The sequence below is a fragment of the Neofelis nebulosa genome, chromosome 7 (assembly GCF_028018385.1).
Source record: "Neofelis nebulosa isolate mNeoNeb1 chromosome 7, mNeoNeb1.pri, whole genome shotgun sequence".
NCBI classification, from domain to species: Eukaryota; Metazoa; Chordata; class Mammalia; order Carnivora; family Felidae; genus Neofelis; species Neofelis nebulosa.
Genome location: NC_080788.1, coordinates 43,067,839 through 43,090,080, shown reverse-complemented (window position 1 = coordinate 43,090,080; position 22,242 = coordinate 43,067,839). Strand labels below are relative to the sequence as shown.

At 43.0% G+C, this 22,242-nt stretch overlaps 1 protein-coding gene, 1 long non-coding RNA gene and 1 other non-coding gene across 10 annotated transcripts in view; 1 reads left to right on the top strand and 2 right to left on the bottom strand.

The window, feature by feature from the left end:
* Window positions 1–22,242, top strand: part of TLN2 (talin 2) — a 441,711-nt gene that overhangs the window by 132,615 nt on the left and 286,854 nt on the right. For 2 of the 8 annotated variants that reach the window (XM_058737524.1, XM_058737525.1), the window contains exon 1: window positions 22,144–22,218. The exons of the other annotated variants lie outside the window; for them this stretch is intronic. The gene's annotated coding sequence lies outside the window, so the exon portion shown is untranslated. Of the gene's footprint in view, window positions 1–22,143; window positions 22,219–22,242 lie in introns of those variants that run through there. 8 annotated transcript variants of the gene reach the window in all.
* Window positions 4,507–4,610, bottom strand: LOC131518541 (small nucleolar RNA U13). The gene has a single exon (XR_009265206.1). It is a non-coding gene; the product is annotated as a small nucleolar RNA U13 (small nucleolar RNA).
* LOC131516466 (uncharacterized) lies at window positions 14,467–20,375 on the bottom strand. Its single transcript, XR_009264093.1, has 3 exons — window positions 20,322–20,375; window positions 16,376–16,506; window positions 14,467–15,949 (listed from the first exon to the last, which is right to left on the bottom strand). It is a non-coding gene; the product is annotated as an uncharacterized LOC131516466 (long non-coding RNA).

The window sequence follows — 22,242 nt, the reverse complement described above, 5'->3', positions numbered from 1 at the left end:
TCCCTTAAAATGCCTGTGAGTCCTAGATCATGGGTTCTGGTAAAGGTCCGTATCCCTTTTCTCAGCCCAAAGTGCTTCTGATATTCTTTTTTTTTTTTTTTTTTTTTTTCCCTTCTGTCACACGAATCTGGGTGCATTTTTGAAAAGGATTCAAGGAAAATGACTTCCTGATGATTGAGGATAGTGGAAGAGAAATGCATTTTTTATTTTTGCCTCCTTGTGAAATACTGTTGATTGGCACAGTATATCTGTTGTCGTGCCTCTTTGGACCGTGTGTGGAGTTTTGTAATCATGTGGATGTGTGCGTAGTGGTCGGAGGGAGGTCAACTCACTGCTGTCCAGGCTCAGCTGTGCTTTTTTTGTGGGAGACAGGAAAGTGATGCATGGATGCTCTCTGGCTAGGGCTTTATGAAGTTCATGGAATGCTTTCCTGACCAATCTGTTGATGCTGTGATGTTGTTTTTAAAAGATGTTTTCTTTTAAAACATGTCTTTCTAAAATGAGCGCCTGGGTGGCTCATTTGGTTAAGCGTCCAACTCTTGGTCTCGGCTCAGGTCATGATCTCAAAGTTTGTGGGTTCAAGCCCTTTGCATTGATAGCACGGACCCTGCTTGGGATTCTCTGTCTCCCTCTCTCTTTACTCCTCCCCTGCTTGCTCTCTATCTCTCTTTCAAAATAAATATTAAAAAGCATTTTCTAAATAGTATAAATAAGTAGTCCCTTGATCTCTAGGACTAACAGCACCTTGATTTTCAGGGGTCGGGGCTAGTCTTCCCATGGTGCTTTTTTAATCCACAAGCTGAACCAGTTTACCCAGAGGGCCTTAGTTCCTGGAAGGTGAAGTCAGGCCATGCACTGTATAAAGTTAATAAAAGAAGATTGTCTCACTGGAAGCTTAGAACTTAACCATTTCACGGATAAGGCAACTGAGCCTCAAGGGGAGAAGTGATTTATTTGCTCAGTCCCTCAGCTGGGCCTTACTCCTAGCCCACTGTCCTGGATGGCTTACCCTGTGGTTGGGCTCATGCAAAAGGCTAGATGATGGATAATAAGGGTACAAAGGGTAGTTTTAAAGGGGTGATTCTATCAACGTCAAGCCTGACTGATGGCTCAGCTCCTGTACTGAGGGGATTTTTTGGGTCTTAAGAGCCCACTTCAGACATTGATTGAGGGCACCCTTTTCTTTGTATGGTATTCGGGAAGCTGCTAAATGTCTTCACTTTCTATCTGTTCAGCAACTCTGCTTTTCCCAGGCCTTAAACACCAGCCTGTCTTGGTTGTTACCCTTGGAATATTACCTCTGTTCTTGTACCAAGAGTTTAAGGAGACAGTCATTAATGGCCGTGTGGTTTTGAGCACCTAGAAGCGTTTCTACTCCACTAGCTCTCATTCCTCCAGGTTCTCTCCCTGCAAAGTCTTGTTACCAAGTGTTTTGCGTTACATGTAACAGTTTGTCCAAAACTTCATAAGTGTGAGATTGGAACTCACCTGTGTCAGATGAATGAACTGGCGGCAAAGTTTGGAACTGGGAAGTCTTTTCAGGAAGATGTACTTCCAGAAGCAGATTCTGTCTTCTGTGGCCAGAGAGGCCTTGATAATATCCTTCCTCCTTGGTTTTACATTTGGGGTCTTACTTGGATTCCTACATTCACATGGTTCCATGTACACTTCCAAAGAGACAAAAAGAGTGAAGTTTTACCTGTAAATTAAAAGATTAAATTCTACCTTCTGACCCCTTTGTATGGGAAGTAAAATATCCCTATGTGACAGATTGAGGCCATTTGTGAATCAATAAACGTAGGACTGTCATTCTGAGAAATTGTTCAAGCTTCTGAGAACAAATGGAATGCCTTAAAAAAATATGAGAGAAGATCTATCTGATTTGATTTACTCTGGAGAGAAGGTGGGTGCTTTATAACCTGCTGATTACCATAATAAAACATCTTTATTTTTCAGGGAAACATAAAATGACAATAGACCTTAAAGTACAGTATCCTGTCACTTGCCTCTGGTGGGGAATTAAGGATGGTTCAGTTGTGATTTGTAAAGAGCATACCAGTGGAAACTAAATTTTAAGGCTAACCTCAAAGTAGAAACCATAGCTTTCTTTGGGGGAAAGAATGATGATTTGCTCTTCCTGGTGCTTTCCCACCACCCACCCAGCCCAATCTTAGTCAAATTTTGAGTAGACCAGTTCCAAGGCAGGACTGATAAACGTGCTCTTTCAGAAGCATTTTCATGTTATACATATATCGTGTTTTGTATGTGGAGAGAGTTGTCCTGTTCTCTATGTGCCAAGAATGGGTGGTGGGTGGGATTTGTACCTGGACCAATGCACTTTGCTTAGTCTTCGGGGGTGGTGACTAGCATTTCTAACACATTCACCACTGAGTAGGCCCAGGTCTGGAAAAGCATTGTGTCCGTGTTGGGGGTGATAGTGCACCTTTAGTGGGGAGGGTTAAGAAGTCGGTACTTGGTTTCAGACAAGGGTCTCACAGAGGGTGTGATTAAAGTCAGCGTCACCATGGAGGGTGGGAGCAGGGTGAGCCCAAACCTGTCTGTCAAAAACCTGAACCTGAACCCTAGGATTACTAGCCCCCTGTGGAACTGGAAGGAAGGAGTACCAGTGGATGATGGGTCATTAACTCAGGCGTTCATTCCCTCAATGGGTCATTCGGACATCTAAACACCCACTAGCCATGAAGCTCTTTGGAGAGATTTTTAAAAGTTGAAAGTATGCTTCCTGCTGTCCATCTGGTCATCATCTTCCCCTTTATGTTTCTTCCAATAAACATAATCTGAAGAGCTTGTGTCAGGCCCATTGTTAGGCACAGGACACTAAAAAGGTGAGCAAAAGTAAATATTTGTACTTAAATCCTAGACCTCCAGCTGTTGACTCTGCAGGTATGTATGAATAGTCATACTTAAACTCAGTCCAAGTGAACTCATTGTGTCCTGGGTTTCCATTAAACTTAACAGCAAAAAAATTTAAAAAATGAGTAAATGCTTCTCAAGAAGCACTCTGTAACAGTGGGGGTGGGAGAACCTAAGACCCAACCCCTATAAAATGTGGTACGTGTGCAGAGAGAGAGACATGTACAAGGTATTACAGGATTGCAGAGGCATGGTACCCATTTGATTCTTAGGGTGGGACAGCTTATCACAAAGGGCTTCCAGAGGGAGGGAAAGAAAGGAATGTTAGCCAGAGCCAGGCTGGTTGGGAATGTTGGCGGGTGGTGGTAAGGAGGGAAGGCCTCTCAGTCAATGCATAGGAGGTGGGAAAACAGTTGCAGGCTGGGAGCTCACTGTGGAAGTCCCAAGATGTTCCATGTTGATGGGGTATTAGGATGGTGACAAACTGGAGAGGTAAGTGGAAGCCAGGATATGGCCGGCCTTTCTGCCTGGTGGAGGTAGTTTGGATTTTATCTTGAAGGGGTTTAGGCAGCGGATTCACAGGGGCACAGTGCGTGATCTAGTTGAAAAGACAAAATTAACATATTCCTGGGTAAAGTGGCCAATGAGTTCAGTGCGAAGATTCATTGGTATGTCCCTAATGGGATGTATGGAGAAGGGGAGGGATTCAGAGATCATTCCTTGAACTTTCACATGTGGAAACTCTGTCCTGCTGTCCCGTGGATGTTTGCTACGTTTCTTGTGGAGGACAGAACAGACACAGATGCTGTTCTTCCTCAGGTGAGGGAAGATTGGCAGGTTTCAGGAACCAGGCCATAAGCTTATGAAGTCAGAATTAGGAGGTTGACCCCCATTTTTGTCCAAGCTTGTTGACCTGATTTGCTGATGCATTTTTGGTTCTTGGGGCCAGGGCCACCGGTGAGAAGGTAGAAGGAGTCCAGATCCATTAAGAATCCACCCGCATGGGGGACTTCTGCAGCTGGATTACAGTGATGTTTCATAATGACTGTTCTCCATACTTCTGTGTATGTTTAAAATTTTCCATAATTGAACAAAATAAGAATAATACCTTCATGGGTTTGTGTGAGAATTCAGTGAGAACTGATGCAGTGAAGATCTTGCACAGTGCTGTGCTTGCTGTGTGTTGACCATTGCTATCACTGTCCACTCCTGGCCAAATTCCTCTTTTCCTTCCCCACTCTTCCTTCATGCTCTTGACTTCCTTGACTTTCTTGGCCCTTTCTCTCATTTCTGTCCTTGGAATTTGCCCTGTGGATTTCAGACAGTCGGATTTTTCTGGTTTTGTCCCTGTATAGTTCTCACAAGGCCATGCCTGTCTCTCTCCTTCTCTGGCTGATCTTGTGCAGGGAACCATCTCTACTGATGACCACCCCTAGGGTGACCACCCAGGGGTCAACATGCTTGACTGGTACTTCATGTGCCCAGATACCTCCTTGTGTATAACGTGCGTGAGGGGTGGGGAGGTGGAGAGGGGTGTTGATGGGGAGACAATGAGCCAAAGAGGCCACAGTAGATAATATCCCCCTTTATACAGTGGGTGTCTTCGTGTACTGTGATTTTTTTTTTCCTGAATGTCAGATGGGTAATATCCCAATGTCGTAACAAGGTTTTAGGGAGGCACATATCACACAACGGCGTGAATACCCAGTCATCACGCTTGGGAACTATGAAAGGATCTGTAGTGTCCTGTTCTTTACACATAAGTATAAACTCTATGACTCTGTGCCTGTGGACGTGATTATTTATATACTTAATACAATGTCAGGGATGCTTGTTTCCATTTTGTATTGAGCCATTATCAGTGACTTTCAACCTTTTTAACCTTCTGGCTGCTCTGGCTGCTTTGCTAAGTTGCAGATTATTTAGAAACCATTTGTATAATATACTAGGTGAAAAGATTATTGAGAAGAACTTGGTGATGAATCCTTCCATAAGAAGCACAGAATACCAGACTGTCTGGCTGGCACAGTCAGAACAGCATTTTGACTCCTGATCTCAGGATTGTGAGTTCAGGCCCCATGTTGGGTGTAGAGATAACTATAAAAAAGAAGTAAATTTAAAATACAAAAATGCATAGAATACTTATGACTTGGGAAGTGCAGTCGTGGTGGAAGGCTTTTCTCACTTGTTTATCGGTAGGATGTCCTTTTGAAGTAAGTGGTATCTCCCTTTTACTTAACCATTGTCACACACCAAATATTATTCTAGGATTCTTTTGCCAACAAAAGAAAACTGACCCTGAACTGGTTTAAACCATAAAGGGACTTGAGTGGTTCTTTTGACTGAGAAATCCAGCCATGGGATGGACTTCAGGTATGATTTGTTCCAGAGATGCATGCTTGTATTGGAGATCTAGTCCATGCCTCTAGGATTCTCTTGGCTCTACTTTCCTCTGTATGTTGGCCTCTGCCACACACAAGCTGTCTACAACTCACTGAAGCACAAATACCCTCAGGAGGTCTAGGTCTTAGGAATGAGTGCTTACATCACCCCTGGAAGAGCCCACCAACTTTGAAACAGGGGAAGTGGAAGTCTTGACATGGACTAAAGCTGGAGGTTGAGGTTGTGTGTCTGCCTTCTACCATTCCTTGTGCCCAGGGGAATGGATGCTACCACTGGGCTAGACCCTAGGATTTGCACCCCAAAGCTGAGAAATGTAGTCAGTCTCTGCAGAAGCGCAAATGCAAGCAGAGTGTTAAGAGGAAACGAGTACTATGGAGGCCGCTCACAGGTGTCCACTCCAGGGACTGGCCTGGGGTTTGCATGCAGTGCTCTCTATCCAATTTCAGAGCCTTTTAATCCATCTGATACCTCCTTTAAAGTGGTGTCTCCAAAGCACTATTTGATAACCTTCACACTCAGTGTTCTTGAGGAAGCCTTGTGTCTTGGTCTTTTGCACGTTGCTGTCTAGGAGCATGACTTTGTCCACATCATCTAATTGTTGAAGAACTCCATATGCTCAACTCTGCAATAAGGTGGTTGGGCTCTATTAATTCATCCTATATTTACTGAATACCAGTTATGCCAGGCTCTATGTTGGGGACTGTAGTTATCATTGTATCTAATGTAGACACGGTCTCTGCTGTTAAGGGGCTTATTGACGAGTGGGAGGGACAGGCATTAATTAAATGGTGTAAGATGGAACGTCTGATACATGCCTGGCCCTTGGCAAATAGTTTTCATTCAACGATTAACTACACACATGCATGATTTTATGCTGTGTTCAGTACTCCTGTGGGGAGCCTTGAGAGGGAGGATTGCAAGGAATGAGAAGAGAACTCAGGATGGGGTCTTGGGAATGTCCACGTGCAAAGCCTGGGGATGGTGTGAAGGGCGTTGTGGGCTTTTTGAGTGTCTATCCTATGGGAAGCTGATGTCCTTCCAGCCCTAACATTCCCAGATTTAATAAGGAGTCCTATCTGGCTCCTTTATGCTCTTTCTCTCTAAAAAAAGAAAATAATGAGGAAAGTTACCTGTAGTGATCTTGGTAGTTGTTAGAATTTGTTACTCCCTACTTGAACCTGTTCTTCTTAATGTTAAATACTCCAGGATGTAAATTCCTTAAAAATGTTCATTGAAGACTGGATAAAGAAGGTGTGGTATATATGGATACAATGGAATATCATTTACCCACAAGAAGGAAATCCTGCTCTTTGTACCAACATGGATGGACCTTGAGGGCATTATGCTAAGTGAGATAAGTCCAGACAAATACTATCCAATCTCACTTATGTTCAGAATCTATTAAAGCTCAACTCCTAGAAACAGAATAGAATGGTGGTTGCCAGGTGTTGGAACATGGAAGAAATGGGGAGATGTTGGTCAAAGGGTACAAACATTCAGTTATAAGAGGAATGAGTTTGGAGCATTTAATGTACAGCATGGTGATGAGAGTTAACACTGTGTTACAATGAAGTTTCAAAAAAATATGTTCCTTGCTTTTCTAGGCCTTCTAAAAATATGAAAATGTTCTAGAAAGTGGAAAGCTCTGCCCTGTACCAGGTGTGTATTGGGTGGTCCCAGCCCAGCTTGGTGGCTCTTCACTAGTCCCCATTCTGTCCTGGAGCTCACAGCACCTCTTTTCTGAACTCACAGTGCTGGTGCTTTCTGGGACATCTCTGTGTCTAGCATCTTTTCATGAATCTTGACAAATACTCTAAGCAATGAGAACCAGGAAGGAAGACCTCTGGTTTACCATGTATTCCTAGAACAGCTTCTCCCCACAAACACCCAGAAGGAAACCCTGCACAGCATAGACACAAAGGGTCATGTTTTCCTGAAAAGGACAAACCTCTGTTCCATAGCCTTGCAACTCTTCCAGGCTCTGATCTGCTTTGGGACATATGTCATTTCTTTGAGCATCCATTCCTAAGTTAACCTTCTACCCTCTGATCATCAATTTTTTTGGGAGAAACGCCTTTATAAAGGAAGTTTGAGTATAGTTACCAAAACAAACAAAATCTCCGTGGAGATTTAGAGGTGGTCTCAGGGAGCAGCTCACTGGATGTTAGGGCTTTTCTTTTATTGGCTGATGTGTATAGGAAAGTTGTGGGGTAAGGGACAGTATAATACACTTCTTTGCTCTTTCTTCCACATGGTGCTTGTTGAAATAATGATTAAGATACTGGGGGAGTCCGCATTCTTCTGTAGAGGAGGAAAGAGGGAAAGAGTGGGGGGAAAGGCAGATAAATAGGGCTGGAAACATGTCTAGTGAGGCAACCTCTTTGTAATCCCATATTTGCATAGTATGCCGTGTGTGTGTGTGTGTGTGTGTGTGTGTGTGTGTGTAGATGTGTTCTTGCTTGACTTTGCTGGCAGACTTCCAGGCATAGCAGAGGCTGCAAATATTTTTGGCAAATTGGCACATCATTTTTTGTGCTCAAGCAACTCAGGAACAGTTGTGCCCTGTTGCCAGACAGAGGCCTTCATGAAATCCACGTTGCCTTGTGCACAGGGGAAAGAGAATCATCCAAGAGGCCTCATGCAACCTAACCTGCTTGGGTGTATTAACAGTGCCCTGTTGTGACTAGGCACTCTTACTTGTTTAAGACATAATCAGAATGTCAACTGTAAGCTAAGGGTGTTTGTGTCCTAGATGGATCTTGTAGTTCTTTCAGCGTGCTTTGAAAAGAACACCCTGGGAGGACATGGCTATCCCGGTGAATCCCAGGTCTTGGGATTTTGTTTCCTTTCTGTATGTGCTGATTCTGTCAAATAGTAGAGCCAGCCAGGCAGGACATTGGGTGGGGCTGGAACATTCTGGAAAACTGGAAACTTGATGAAGGGGGAACAGCTGTTGCTTCTTCTGGGGGAAGAGCAAGTCCTGTGATATGAGGTGTGGCTGGTTGACTGGCGGACAATGTAAGGAGGCAGGTAGGGACTGACTTCAGTCCTCATGGACTCTGAAGGGAGTTCTTTTCTGACCTGTTGGTGACCAAGAGAAGCAGTTGCTGCAAACCACCTGGCTTCATGGAAATAGATTCTTGCTGGAGACTTATCCTTCAAGACAAAACCACACAGTTGAGGTGAGGCATGGCTGATGTACCTCTGTGTTGGATTCATGGGATGGATTTCAAAATGTGGATAGATTTTTGGGGCAGTTGATATGGTGTTCCCTTGATAGAATAGCACCTATTTTAGTTCGACCTTCTGCTGTTGTCATATTAATTTTGGTTCTTTCATTTCTTGCCCCACAGATGTGAGTGAGCCGGGGAGATGTTTTATAAAACAGAAGCAGTGAGGAAGGTGGAGTTTGGACTGTTCTGTCATGAGATAGTCTTTCTTTTTTCCTTTTTTTTTTTTTTAAGTTTATCTTGCGAAAAAGAGACAGAGATAGAGACAGAGAACAAGTGACAGAGGGGCAGAGGGAGATGGGGAGAGAGGATCCGAAGCAGTCTCTGTGGTGACGGCAGAGAGCTGAATGCGGGGCTCAGACTCACGAACTGCAAGATCATGACTTGAACCAAAGTCAGACACTTGACTGACTGAGCTACCCAGGCATCCCAGGAGACCATCCTTCTGTTGTCACTTTGTCCTAAGGTTTGCTCTTTCTGTCCAGGTGCCAGTACAGGATAGAGGGCCTCTTAGCACCCAGAGCCAGTGAGAGTCTGAGCCATTGATGGTTTGTGAAGCCATTTTGGTACCATGGACAATGTGGATGGAGGAGGGAAAACAGACTGGTCATTCCACAGGGTCAAGGCAAAGTCCCTAAGAGCAGGGGGTGCTTTGGGCACCATCTCTCATGACCACGTGAGTAATGATAAAGTGCAATTTTTAGAGCATTTACAGACCTGAGCATCTAGAACTAAATGCCTTGTGGTAATGTGATATGCAGAGATTGTGAGAGGAACTATGCTTCAGTCCATAGACTTTTGATCTCTTATGTCATAGTTCCTTTACCAGTCCCTGCAGACTAACTAGAATCCTCAGAATCTAGTTAGGGCTTAGGAAGAGGACAGTTGTTACTCAGGGAAGAGAGAGGATGAAGAAACAGTATTGAAATGGTGGCTCTGGCCATTTGTCACAGAAACTATTGGTCATTGAGGGGACCATTACCTGTTAATTAACTCTCAATCATTATAGATAAGTGTATCTTTAAGGTATGGCTTTACAGATCATTTATAGTGGTTTAAATTTCGTCAGGTAGCCCTTCCATTTCTATAACCTCTTGAAAACATGTTGAGGTGCTATTAAAAATAACTCCCAAGTGGGACATCAAAATCCATGTGCAGGTAGATCTGTCACTCCACACATAGAAGGGTTGGACCTTGAGTGGGCCAGGGTAATAACCCTTCTCTGGCTATATCGACATCTTTGTTGCTTGTGTGGGTGTGCACACACCTGCACACACACACCAATGCCAAAACCACGCTTAATTGACCTTTTCCCATATTCCTGTTGTCATCCTCAATGAGAATGGTATTTGGCCCTGACAACGTTTCTCAGTTTATTCATTATCTCCTAATCATTTTTATAATGGTGATAAGTCTTAATGTGTTTATTTCATGCCCCTCATTTAAATCTTACTGACCTATCCCCAGGCCCTCTAAAGGGATCTGGGGTTACAACTGTGAAAGTGGACATAAAAATCTTGGAGAGGTGATCACAGCCTGTTGTTGTTTGGATGCCTGGGGCTGTGCCTACATGTTTCTCAATCTATTCTGGTCTTTCCCTACCATGATTTTATACATAGGTTTGAAAGGTATGAGACTATACTTTTTATTTATTTTTGAGACAGAGAGCATGAACGGGGGAGGTCACAGAGAGAGGGAGACACAGAATCTGAAACAGGCTTCAGGCTCTGAGCTGTCAGCACAGAGCCCGATGCGGGGCTCGAGCCCACGGACCGTGAGATCATGACCTGAGCCGAAGTCGGACGCTTAACTGACCAAGCCACCCAGGCGCCCCGAGACTATACTTTTTAGAACCCAGAGTTAGTCTGCATCTTCTGTGGAAGGTCTTCAGTGATCTGTCGATGGGAAGGCAGCCTGATAAATTTCTGATCTTCATTCAGCTGTTACTGCCACTCTGGTTGTGAAATGTGACAGGACCATGGCCAACTGTGTAATGTTGAAATATGTTCCATCTGAAATTCCTTTCTATCCTCTACATTGCTATGTGAATTAAGAGGTTATGACTTGCAGTGATCAGGATGCTTAAATCACATTTTGAATTTGCCTAAAGAGGATTTATTGGTTCTCTCCTAATCAATCACAAGACATTGGGCAAGGGGGCCACTTACAAGGGGTTGCAAGGGTATAGAGAGCTTACATTTTAGTGCAAGACTGTGTTTGTGAAAGGGTACTTAAAAGTATAAGGTAGAACGTGGATGACAACTAGTAAGGGTGATGTACTCTAGGTGGCAGTGCAGAAATGACCAGGAAACTGGGGTCCTGGATGTCTGCCCTCTGAGAGCGTAGGATTCCAACCTGAGTCAAGAAGAACAGACAGGATAAGAATAACCGAGAACAAGGGAAGAAACTTTTAGGGTAAGGCCACACATGAGTGTGGAGGTGGGAATGGGTGAGAATGTTTGGGACTGTGTACAGAGTCTTGGAATGGTGGATTTATGTGTTAAGAGAAAAGTGAAAGATCAGGTTGAATGATAGGAGTGGACATGTATCCTGTTACTTGGGCCAGTAGAAAACCCAATTTAGCTTAACCCGTTGAGATAACATGTTGGCTTAGAAACAGAGAAAAGGCTCTTTTTTCAGGTTGCAGGCATGCTTCTCCAAGGTCTGCTTTTCTCTCCTTAGATGTCTTCATATTGATAAGATGGCTGCCAGCAGCAACCGAGGCTACATGCTTTTCTGTTTACATGTGTAATAATCAAAGGACCTGAGCTTTGCTCTCGCTGGTCCAGTCTTAACCATCATGGCAGGCAGGGGAATGCCATGTGCTTAGGCCTGGGTTTCTGCATGTCCCACAATTGAAAAAGAGATGAGGTTGTACTGATGGGTTTATGCCAGTAAGGGTCAACCTCTGGAGCAGTTTGGGGCCCATGACTCCAAAGTCCTGTGGCTGCGGTATAGTGATTTCCCAAAGGAAAATCTATAAAACTAGAAAGGTCAGAGGATAGGTTGACAATGAAAAAAAATGTCAATTCCATCTTTCAATTGGGGCAGCTCTGATTTGTAGGGTAAATGATCTTGAGTTGAATCTAGACTTTATAGGCAGATCCTCTTGGCCTGATGACAACATTTGTCTTGGCTTTTGATGAGAAGAATGTTTAATTATCATCTGTTCATGTCCAGAAGAACTTATCTGGTGACCAGTCTTCCTTTTTGCCCCCATCATCTCTTTTTGCTCCTCACAAGGAGTGTGCATGCTCACCGAGCTGGCTTGTTTGAGATTGTACAGAGTGCCAAACTCCAGTGTCTCTGCAGAACTACCTCTCTACCCTGTAGGGCTCCCTGAAAGAGATACCCCACTCACTTAAGATTGCTCTGTTGGAAGTTATCCAGTTGAATCTATCTGTTCACGTTAACACTAATCACAAATTGGGTAGAATTGCTGAAGTTTGCTAGTGCCATTCAGAGGCAGGCCATCCATCCATCCATCCATCCATCCATCCATCCATCCATCCATCCATTTATTCAACAAATGGGTATACTTGTGATGTGCCAGGAGCTATGCTGGCCACTAGGGATGAACCCGGGTATAGTGCACAGTCCCTACCCTTGAGCTCCCAGTCTGGTTGGGGAAGCCAGGAAATCCACACTTCTACTTTTATGTGGTACATGTCCTATGCAGTACGCTATGGAAGTTTAGAGAAACAGTATGTCTCTCAACTGGAGGATTAAGCTTAAGGAGGATGCTTAAAACCGGTTTAGAGGTTAAGGTTAGGCAATTAATAGGTGCTTAGAACAGAGGGAATTGTGAAAAATAAAAGCTACAAGGGTGGTATTGTCAGAAAGCCATGGGTGTTCCTCTGTGGCTGGAGTTGGAATCCCCCCTACCCCCCCCCCATGTTAGTTAAATTCTAGTTAACATACAGTGTAATACTGGTTTCAGGAGTAGAATTGAGTGTGATTTATCATTTACAAAACCCAGTGCTTGTCCTAACAACTGGCTGGGGCTATAATTCTTGAAACAAACAAACAAAAAACAAAAACAAAAACAAAAAAAACCCAACAACAACAACCCAAAAAACCCAGGAGGTGGAATGGAAATGCAGACTCTCAATTCTTCCATCCAAGATTCTAATCTGCAGGTCAGGAGAGTGGTCTGGGAATACCATTTTCATCTCCAGCTCCTTGGGTGGTTCTGATCCTGGTGGTCTGAAGAGTACTGGTTTAGAGGGCTTTGTGCAGGCGCAGGGCCACAAACGTAGGCTGGAAAGCGGGGAGAGCAGGAGCCGGAGTGGCCAGAAGGGTTGCAGAAGGGTGGAGGAGAATTTTTGGATCTGCGTGTTCCGTAGGATCCTGGAGGACGTTGAAGGCCTTTGGCAGCAGAGGATATTTAGAGCAGGAAATAATACCTTAGGCTTATTTATGCACAATTGAGCTAAAACATCTTTGCAGAATTAAAGACTGGTGAAGGAATCACTTGGCTCTAAACTCATGCTGCTGAGAATTCAAGTTCCAAGCTTAAAGTGCAGTTCTTGGTCTGCTAGCCTGTCTCCCAGTTGGGAATTACTTACTCTTATTATGTTAGCACAGTGATTTTGTAATGCTCTTGAGTAACCTTGGAGGCCACTCTACAAATTACTTGATTTATTATTTAAAAACAGGATTGATTCAAGACTGAATAAATGTGTAATATTGAATCCACGTGGGGGAGGCAGTGAGGGAGGTGTGCAGCATTTATCCAGTTAAGGGTGTTTGCAGACCATATATGTTGGGTGGGTCTCTTTTTCATAGAATCATTAAGACTTAGACACTTAAAATTTTTTTTTTAATATTTATTTTCGAGAGAGAGAAAGAGAGACTGCGAGTAGGGGAGGGGCAGAGACAGAGGGACACAGGATCTGAAGCAGGCTCCAGGCTTTGAGCTGTCAACACACAGCCCGACGAGGGGCTTGAACTCAGGAATGAAAAAACTGCGAGATCATGACCGGAGCTGAAGTTGGACACCTAACCGACTGGGCCACCCAGGGGCCCCCAGACTTAGTAAGACATTTTAATTGTCTTCCTCAAACAAGGTAACTCTCAAACCCTCACCGGTTTCTGGCTTAGCCTTGGGCAGTTGGCTATACATGGCTTTTTACTTGTTCTTAAAACAGAAAATAGATTTCAGACTGGCTCTCTGTTGTACATTATTGTTGGAGTTAACCCAGTTACCATTCCAAGCTCCGTGGGAATGACTGTAGAAGTCCCACTTCTCAGTGTAACTTAGAACTGCTTTGCATCTCCATTGGGGTTTGATAAGATTTCATTAGTTAAATTTGAACATCCAGGGCCCCCAAAAATAAAGTATGAGCTGTTCCATCTATTTATGTTAGGCATGAAAGTGTACATTGATAGAAGGTGCAGGAAGTTACGTGTAAAAATCTGTATATGGACAGTAGTCCTCCCAGGACTTCTCACTACTGGCAGTATTGACATTTTGGACTAGATCATTCTTTGGGATCATTCATTTTGGCAGCGTCCCTGGCCTCTACCCACTAGACCCAATTGTGACAGTCAGCATTTGTCTGCAGATATTGCTAAATTGCCCCTGGAAGCAAAATCACCCCTGGTTAAGAACCACCGAATTAACAGACAAAAAGGTTTTTCTGGATATGTCTTTACTCTGCTATCCATCTATTTTTTGAGAATTTTGTCGTAACTTTTAAAAAGCCATATAGTTGACGATAATTACAGGCAGATCCCATATTTGCGGGTTTGCCTACTTGCTAAACTTGATTGGCAAACCGAAAGTCATGACTGTAGGCACTTTGACGGTCAGTCTTGGACACCCACGTGTGCAGAGAGGCAAAAAGTTGGAGTCACCTCCTGCATCTGTTCCCGGCTGAGGTCAAACAAGGTGATGCTTTTTTCAGCTCTCTGACTGTAAACAAGTGTCCTTTTCAGGGCCGATTGAGTGCCACATTTTTCAGATTTTTGTGTTTTTTTTTTATTGGTGATTTTGATTTTGAAATGCCCCCCAAGTGTAGTGTAGTGTTGTCTAGTGTTCCTAAGTGCAATACGGCTGTTCCATGCTTTATAGAGAAAATACATGTGTTAGATGAGCTTCCTTCAGGTGGGAGTTACAGTGGTCTTGGCTGTGAGTTCAGTATTAATGATAAATCTAGAGGTCTTTAAAAAAAAACACAGATAAAACCAGGCCATGGTTTGATCAGTTGATGAAAATGTGGTGACCGGAGGCTCCCAGGAATCTAAAGGCCCGTATTTTGCCTGGGAGGAATGGTCCAGTATTGGCCAGTTCAGGGTTAGTGGTGACTTTGTAAGAATGTAACTACTGCATCTAATGGGAATCAACTGTACTGTTGTTTAGCTACATTTCCAGAGCCTGCCTTTTAAAGATGTAATACGGTAAACGTATTAAGCTGGATTGCTGTTCTTGTAAAAAATGACATAGCCACATTATGGAAAACTTACAGAATAAATAATTGGTGAGTCAATGGATATAAATATTTTGAAAGCTCTTGCACACTTCGTGGAAAAAGGTTGTACTGATTTATGGTGCCACAAGCCATTGACTTTTCCATTGGATGTCCTTGTCGTTGCATCTTTGCCAGCGTTTTGCATCTGTCTTATTTTTAAAATGACAAGATTGTTAAAAAAACAAAAACAAAAACAAACTTCCTATAGATCCTTTAAAAATAGGATGTAACAGTCTCATTATTACCTTTTCCCACTTTTTCCTCAAGAATGCTAAGAATTTGGAATAGGTCCTTTCAAGCCTTTGAGAAAATGCACATAAAAATAAGTGATTTTTATACCCATAATTTAATATGGGAGGGACTAGGTATTTGCTCACTGCATGCCCTTTGTATTATGCTTTGGTGACTTCATATAATTGAGGTGAAAACGTGCTGCCTTGTTATTGACAATATACTTGAGTTTCCAGGAAAAACCATATAAATGATGCTTCTGTTTAATAGCTATTGTTTAATTCTGGTGCTAGGTGATTATTAGCTTGTGATAAAGACCTTTGAATGTAATTTTGATTTTTGCCAGTCACCTAAGTGATAGAAACCACATAGATTCTGTCATGCAATTTTATTTTTTTCTCACGTGGCTTGCCTGAGGATTTCAAAGAATTCAATTTCCTGATAGAAAAGTAGTTAGTAAATGGATGCAAACAGGTAAACATTATCCAGAATCAGTCAAGATGCTTAATATAAATTGCTACAACAGATGTTCCTGGAATGATGACAATTGAGGAACACATTCGTGATAAAGTGAATCTGGAAGCCTTGCCCTCACCATGGCTGGAGAAGAGAGGACATGTGAGGGATGGCTGTTCATCATTTGTGTGTCCTGCACACAGGGACCCGTTGGAGTGACCACAAGTCCTGTAGGTGAGATTCCCTTGATGTAGGGTGAGGAAGTGAGATCTTCTGTGCCAGCTGTTGATAATAGATATTTGATTGCATTTTCAAACCCTACTTATATTGGAAAGCCATAGTTTTCACTTAGGATGGGTTAGAGAGAGAGAGTAAAAATGCTCCTAGAAAAGAATTAGTAAAACATTAGTAGCTCTGACTGATGGAAAAACTCAGGAAAATTGCAGACCTTTGAAATACGAGGCGTATTCTGTTTCCAGGATGCTGGACCAAGAGAAAAGGTACAGCTTTAGGGTTATCTGTTAATTACTCAGAAAAAGGTAAAATGAGCAGTAGGACTGTACTAAGGCCAGGAAAGACTGTTTTCTGGAAAGAATGGAAAAGGTGTGGATTATGCCTGAATGTCAATTTCTTAACCTAAGAGTGAGACAGGCTTAGAAGATTAAGGTCCGTAGGGATTCTGTTTTCCGGTAAGGGAGTGTCACTTACATGATAATTTTGCATCTCGATCCTGAATTCCACACTCCAGCAAGACCACAATGGGTCTTCTTGAAAGTGTTGAGGCAACTTGAGGGTTTGGCAGAGATGGGGATTTTTTTTAATCTCTGAAGAAGCCTTAGCTGTGAAAAAGTGACGGAATTTAAAATGCTGTCCCATTTAACCACACACACACACACACACACACACACACACACACACACAGAGGGAGAGGGAGAACACCTTTCCATAGATTAGGAATTATGAGGTCTCTTCTTTGTGAGATTCTTAGTTTACCCTTAGGATAATATTTTTTGTTGACAATTGCAGGCATTCAGATAATCATCAAAAACCTAGGGGCACACCCCTTTGAACTGCATAGTTTCTCTTTCAGAACATCTATGGGAGGGCACCAAAGAGAAGGTTTCAAGTAAAATATTTCAGATAATTATCCACATTCCTTTCACTTTTATTCCTGAAAAATAGCAAGCAAACTTTATTTTTAATGTGAATATTTATGAAAGAACTTAGTGAAAGTATTCCTTTAAGTTAACCTTTATTGGGGTAAAGTTGTATAAAAAAGATGTCATTAACAATATTTGAAATGACTTGTTAAGGCAAATTTAAATAATAGAAAGCTTTAGAGTAAAAAAGTAATTGACTAAGTTAATTGATTTCCTAACTCAAAAAATCCTTTGTAATAGTGTCTTTTTGTTCCCTGTCTTTGTGTTTTTATAGTGGAGGAAGTTTAACTATTGTGTTGCTACATCTGTGAACTTTTGTCTTCTTGGCTTTGTAAATACAAACTCTATTCTTCATATTTTCTAGTTGAATAGGTTGCTTTTTCTTTTTTTCCTCTTTTCTTTATATATATAAAATATATATACATATATTTTATATATATATATTATATATATAATATATATATATATTATATATATATATAAAATCTCTTATCTACCTGGCATTTTGTGTGTTTCCTAGTGGTAAATCTATAACTTAGTTTTTGTTTTTGTGGATATTTACTTTTGTGGGTATTGACTTTTCCTATTACAATATATCTAATAGTTGGCTCTTTCAGTGCTGATTTAAAATACAATCTAATAGTGTGCTCTTCAGTACTTCTTTGTAAATGACAAATTCATTGTATCCTAAATACCTATATATTTGCTTACTATGCTCTTTATCCTGTCAAATGATCTATTGCTGACACCATGCCATTTTAGTTACTGTACTTTTACAGTATATTTAGCCTTGTTAGGTAGGATAGGTTTCTCTTCATTGTACTTTTTTTGAAAAAGCATTTGTAGTCATGCTGAAGCTTTCTCTATTCCAGTTCAACTTTAGAATCTGCTTTATAAATTCTACAGCACATCCTGTTGCAATGTGGGTTGCATTGTGTTGACCTTACGAGCTGATGGAAGGAGAATTGCCATCTTACAATATTGGGTCTTCTCAACTGGGAAATGGTGTTTCTGTTATTTGTGTTGTCTTATGTGTTCTTCAGTAAAACTTAAAACAAGACTGATTTAGCATATTTATGGATAGTTTTATTTGTAGGTGCTTACTTTTTTTTCCTCTACTCCCTACTTTCTTATTATTTCTTCTTGACAAAAGTGGAATTTTTTTAAAGATTTTATTTTTACGTGATCTCTATACCTAATGTGGGTCTTGAACTCACAACCCCAAGATCAAGAGTCACGTGCTCTTCTGACTGAGCCTGCCAGGCACCCCTGGAATTTTTTTTTTTTTTTTAGACATTTTTTAAAAAGCTCCCCTTTCTAATCATCTCTAATCCACTTACATTTTAGGCAAATAGACATTTCATTTGTTGCGGGGGAGGGGAGGACAGTTGACTGCCTTTTCCTAATGTTTTATTTCTCTGGTTAGAGGATGAAGTAAAATGTTAAACAGTAATCACACGCATCCTTGTCACGAGCCTAATTTTAATGGGACTTAAAATTCACCATTTATTTGCTCATTTCCATATATTTCTGATTTTCTTTTCCATGTAAGAAACTATTTGCTATGTATAAGAAAGGATCAAATTAAGTATCATCACGGGGTGGGGGGATGTTTATGTCACTGGTTGCCTCCCAAAGGACTTGGCAGTGATGTGGGATATGTCACACACACAGAAAAGAGTTCATGTTTCATTAAGGTGGTTCTATTCGGTTTTTCCTTAAAGAAGTCACTGATGTATAGGAGCATGTTGAGACATCAGAGGACTTCCTAGACCACAGAACCTCTCCAAGAATCTTAGGAGCACCCTTCGGGCTACACTGATGTAAATGAACCTGTTTGCCTGATTTTTCTGAAGGAGACTGTGGGTGGAATACTGCAGTCTAGCCAGTGGCAGTAACCCAGGCTAGGGTGGAGTCTTGGGCTCTGGAAGTCATGTTTTCCTTAAGCACATGGAGTCAAGTTCTACAGATGTGTGCTGATAATACACTGGTAGGGTTGACATTCAGAAAACCCTTACTAGCAGTCAGATGCAAAGGGGCTTTTGGAACTGCAAGGGGCAGGGAATTGAGAGATGTGAAGAACCAGATGTAAAAGAGGAGAATAGCATTCAAGAAATGAGATGTTCTGACACTTTCTTGTGGTTGGAGGGGCGGGGCAGGGGCGGTCCATATCTGTGTTGCCAGAAGGTGGGCTGGCCGAGTTAAAGCCACAGGCTCCTAATGTAAGCTCAAGCCCTTTCTTGTTAGTAGATTCTACCTGTAAACACACCTTCATTAGGTGAATTTTTAATCACCATGTGTGCCTGAAAGCCATAAGTCCTGAATACATTTAAAGGAAGGGTTTTCCAACTGTGATCGCTGAAGCTCTGTGTATTCTTCCCAAGCTTCTGTGAGACCCTGGGACTCCCATTCCCCGCCCCCGCCCCCCCCCCCCCCCCTTTCAACCAGAGCACCTCTGCTTTCATGAATGGACATTGCTTATCAGGCTGCTGAGTAAAATAACATTAGAAGACAACACTTTACTGCTTTAAAAAAAAAAAAATTCAAAGCCATCATTGTAATTCATTTTATTAGTTAAAATCATGTTTGTGTCCTAAAACTGATCTTGCCTATGTAACTATCGGCATTTTATGTTCCAACTGCATTTCTCAAGGAAAATTTCCTTGCATACACACTTTAGAAATGATTTCTTTTTACATAGACTTTCTAGTGGTTAGGGTGTTGAGGCATGTAATGGGGCCGGTTGTGTGCCTGTCCTAATTCCTCTGATAACGGTAAGCTTCTTAGGGACTTGCTTGTGTTGTATTTTTGTTTTCCATCTCCTCCACTCTGGCCCCACCCCCACCCCTGAACACCTATCACACAGATTCAGGATGTACTTGCTGATTCCATGCAGACTGATGTGGATGGCTGTCCCCCTCCTCATGAGCCAGGGGAAGCTCAGAGGCAAGACTTTTCCCCACAGCCTGACTTGGCTCTTGCCTTACAGAGTTCAGGCGAGTTAAGAGAGCTCTAAGTAGCCTCCTCTGGGGATTGCTGCATTTGCCTAGGATCACCAAGAATCGAGGCAGGCTCTCTTGCCAACAGAGCATCTCCCAGTTGTGCGTGGGCTCAGTGTAAGTAACTGAGGCCAGCGGATGTGGACCAAGCCCAGAGGAGTTGTGGTAATGAAGCCTGGCTTCACAGAGGAATTATTAATGTTGTCCTCACTGTTGACCTAGACCCTTCCTACACCTCATGGGCAAATAGCAGTCTCTTCTCCTCTAAGGGGCTCTCTCTGGCCAATCTGGTCCAAAGGGAGGTTTGTTGTTGATTCTTTGGCCAGTCTGTGGATATTATATCATGAGCAGCCAGGCTGCCATATTTTCCTATTACCTGGTAAGGAAGATGATCTGCTTTACCAGCTCTGAGATAGTACTATTGTCACAGCCCCAGACATAGGTTGAGTGCTTATATTAGACAAGGATGTTGGGTTGTGATAGAAACCCACTCACCAGTTTGGTAAACAGGGAGGGTTCCTGCGTGTCTTGAAGATCTCCCAGGATGGAGAGAGCCAAAGCATAGGAGACTGTTAAAAACTGAGAACAAACTGAGGGTTGATGGGGGGTGGGAGGGAGGGCAGGGGGGGTGATGGGTATTGAGGAGGGCACCTTTTGGGATGAGCACTGGGTGTTGTATGGAAACCAATTTGACAGTAAATTTAATATATTAAAAAAAAAAAAAAAAAGAAGATCTCCCAGGATGGAAAATTGAAGAGCCCTTGGACTCATGGGAATTGGACGGAGACCCTCCTGGTGCTCTCCTGGGCTCTCGCGTTCCTGGTTCTGCTCCCGGGGTATCCCTTTTTTTTTTCATAGAGATTTTTTTAAAAAAGGTTTACTTTTGAGAGAGCACAAGCAGGGGAGGGGCAGTGAGAAGGGAGGACAGAGGGTCTGAAGCAGGCTCTGTGCTGACACCAGAGAGTCCGATGACAGACACAAACCCACGAACCACGAGATCATGACCTGAGCTGAAGTTGGATACTCCACTGACTGAGCCACCCAGGCACCCCTCTTGGGGTATCCTTTAGCCCCTTGGTACCCAAATGAATTGGCAAGGTCATGATTGTTGGTAACTTGGCTGTATCCCCCTATGGCTACCCAGCCCTGGTTTTTCTGACCTCCTAATTTTCCGACCTCTCAGCTAGACTTCCCCCAAATAGAGTGGCTCAGAGTTACTGGGGAGGATCTTAGTGGCCAAAATTGGCTCCTTTGAATTGAGGCCACAAAAGCATGAGGTCCCTGGCCTGACAAGGGAGTTGGTTCTATCAGGGTCAGGGCTCTAGCCCTGTCCTGACAACTTTGGTGGAGGGAGAGGAGAGGCAGGTCCCATGGTACCCAAGGCTGCCCCTTAAGGCTGCACAGACTTCTCCATTGCTCAGGCACTTGCTATAAATAAGTGGTGGATCCTTTTTCCCATTTCTAATGTCACTGCTTGGAAATGAAGTTTTCCTAGTAACCAACCTGTCTCTTTTTGTATGAATGAACCACTCTGGATTCTGTTTCCCAGCTGTTGGGACAATGACCCCTGCCCTACTCCTCGGCCTTCTTTGGGGTTGGATCCCAGGTAGATTGCATCACAAAAGCCAGAGAGCATCACAGCCTGGCCATTCCTGCCTGGAGGGGAGGGAGCCCCAGTGAGAGTGAGGAGAAACTTCCCCAGGAGCAGCCTTTTCAAAGATTCCAAGACTTGGAGGCCTCCTTCACCCTTTCCTGCTGAGTGGGCGGAGCTGCAGCCCAGACCTCAGGGCCTGGAGGACACGGAGCTGCTGTGTGTACAACCCAGGGAGTGTCCTGCCCTCCTCCCCCTCCTGCTCCCCGCCACGGGGGTTCTTTCCAGAGAGTAAATAGTATTTGCTTTTCCATTTTGTACAAAATGTCCCTGCTTTCCCCTCGTCTACAGAGCCAGAAGTGAAAAAGAAATCTTCATTCAAAAATGAGAGCAGAGAAGAGCTCACCAGCCTGATTCCCAGAACCATTTCTTACTGTGCCCCACGCTGCATCAGCCCCATGTGTTATTTTTGAGTGGCGGGAATAATAGGGCTTACACCTAATCAAGGAAAAGAATTCCAAACAAAAGCTTGGGTGGGGTTTCCTGGGCAGGAGTGCGATATTGTAATAAATGGGAAGCAGTTCAGCAGTCCAATCTCTGGTGTGATTACACAAATTATAGCAGGGGCCGTGTTTTCAAAGGAATTTAACACACCCCACGGAGGCCCCTCCTCAGCGGGTGTGTCCACATTTCCTCAATGCTCTCCTTAATAGTTAATGCTTTCACCAGAGGTGCCCAGAGCCTCCTGTGGAATAATTAGGATGCCCTCATTAGGGTCTCTGCCACGGGACCATTTTACAGGTGAGTTCGCCTTATGTTAAAGTC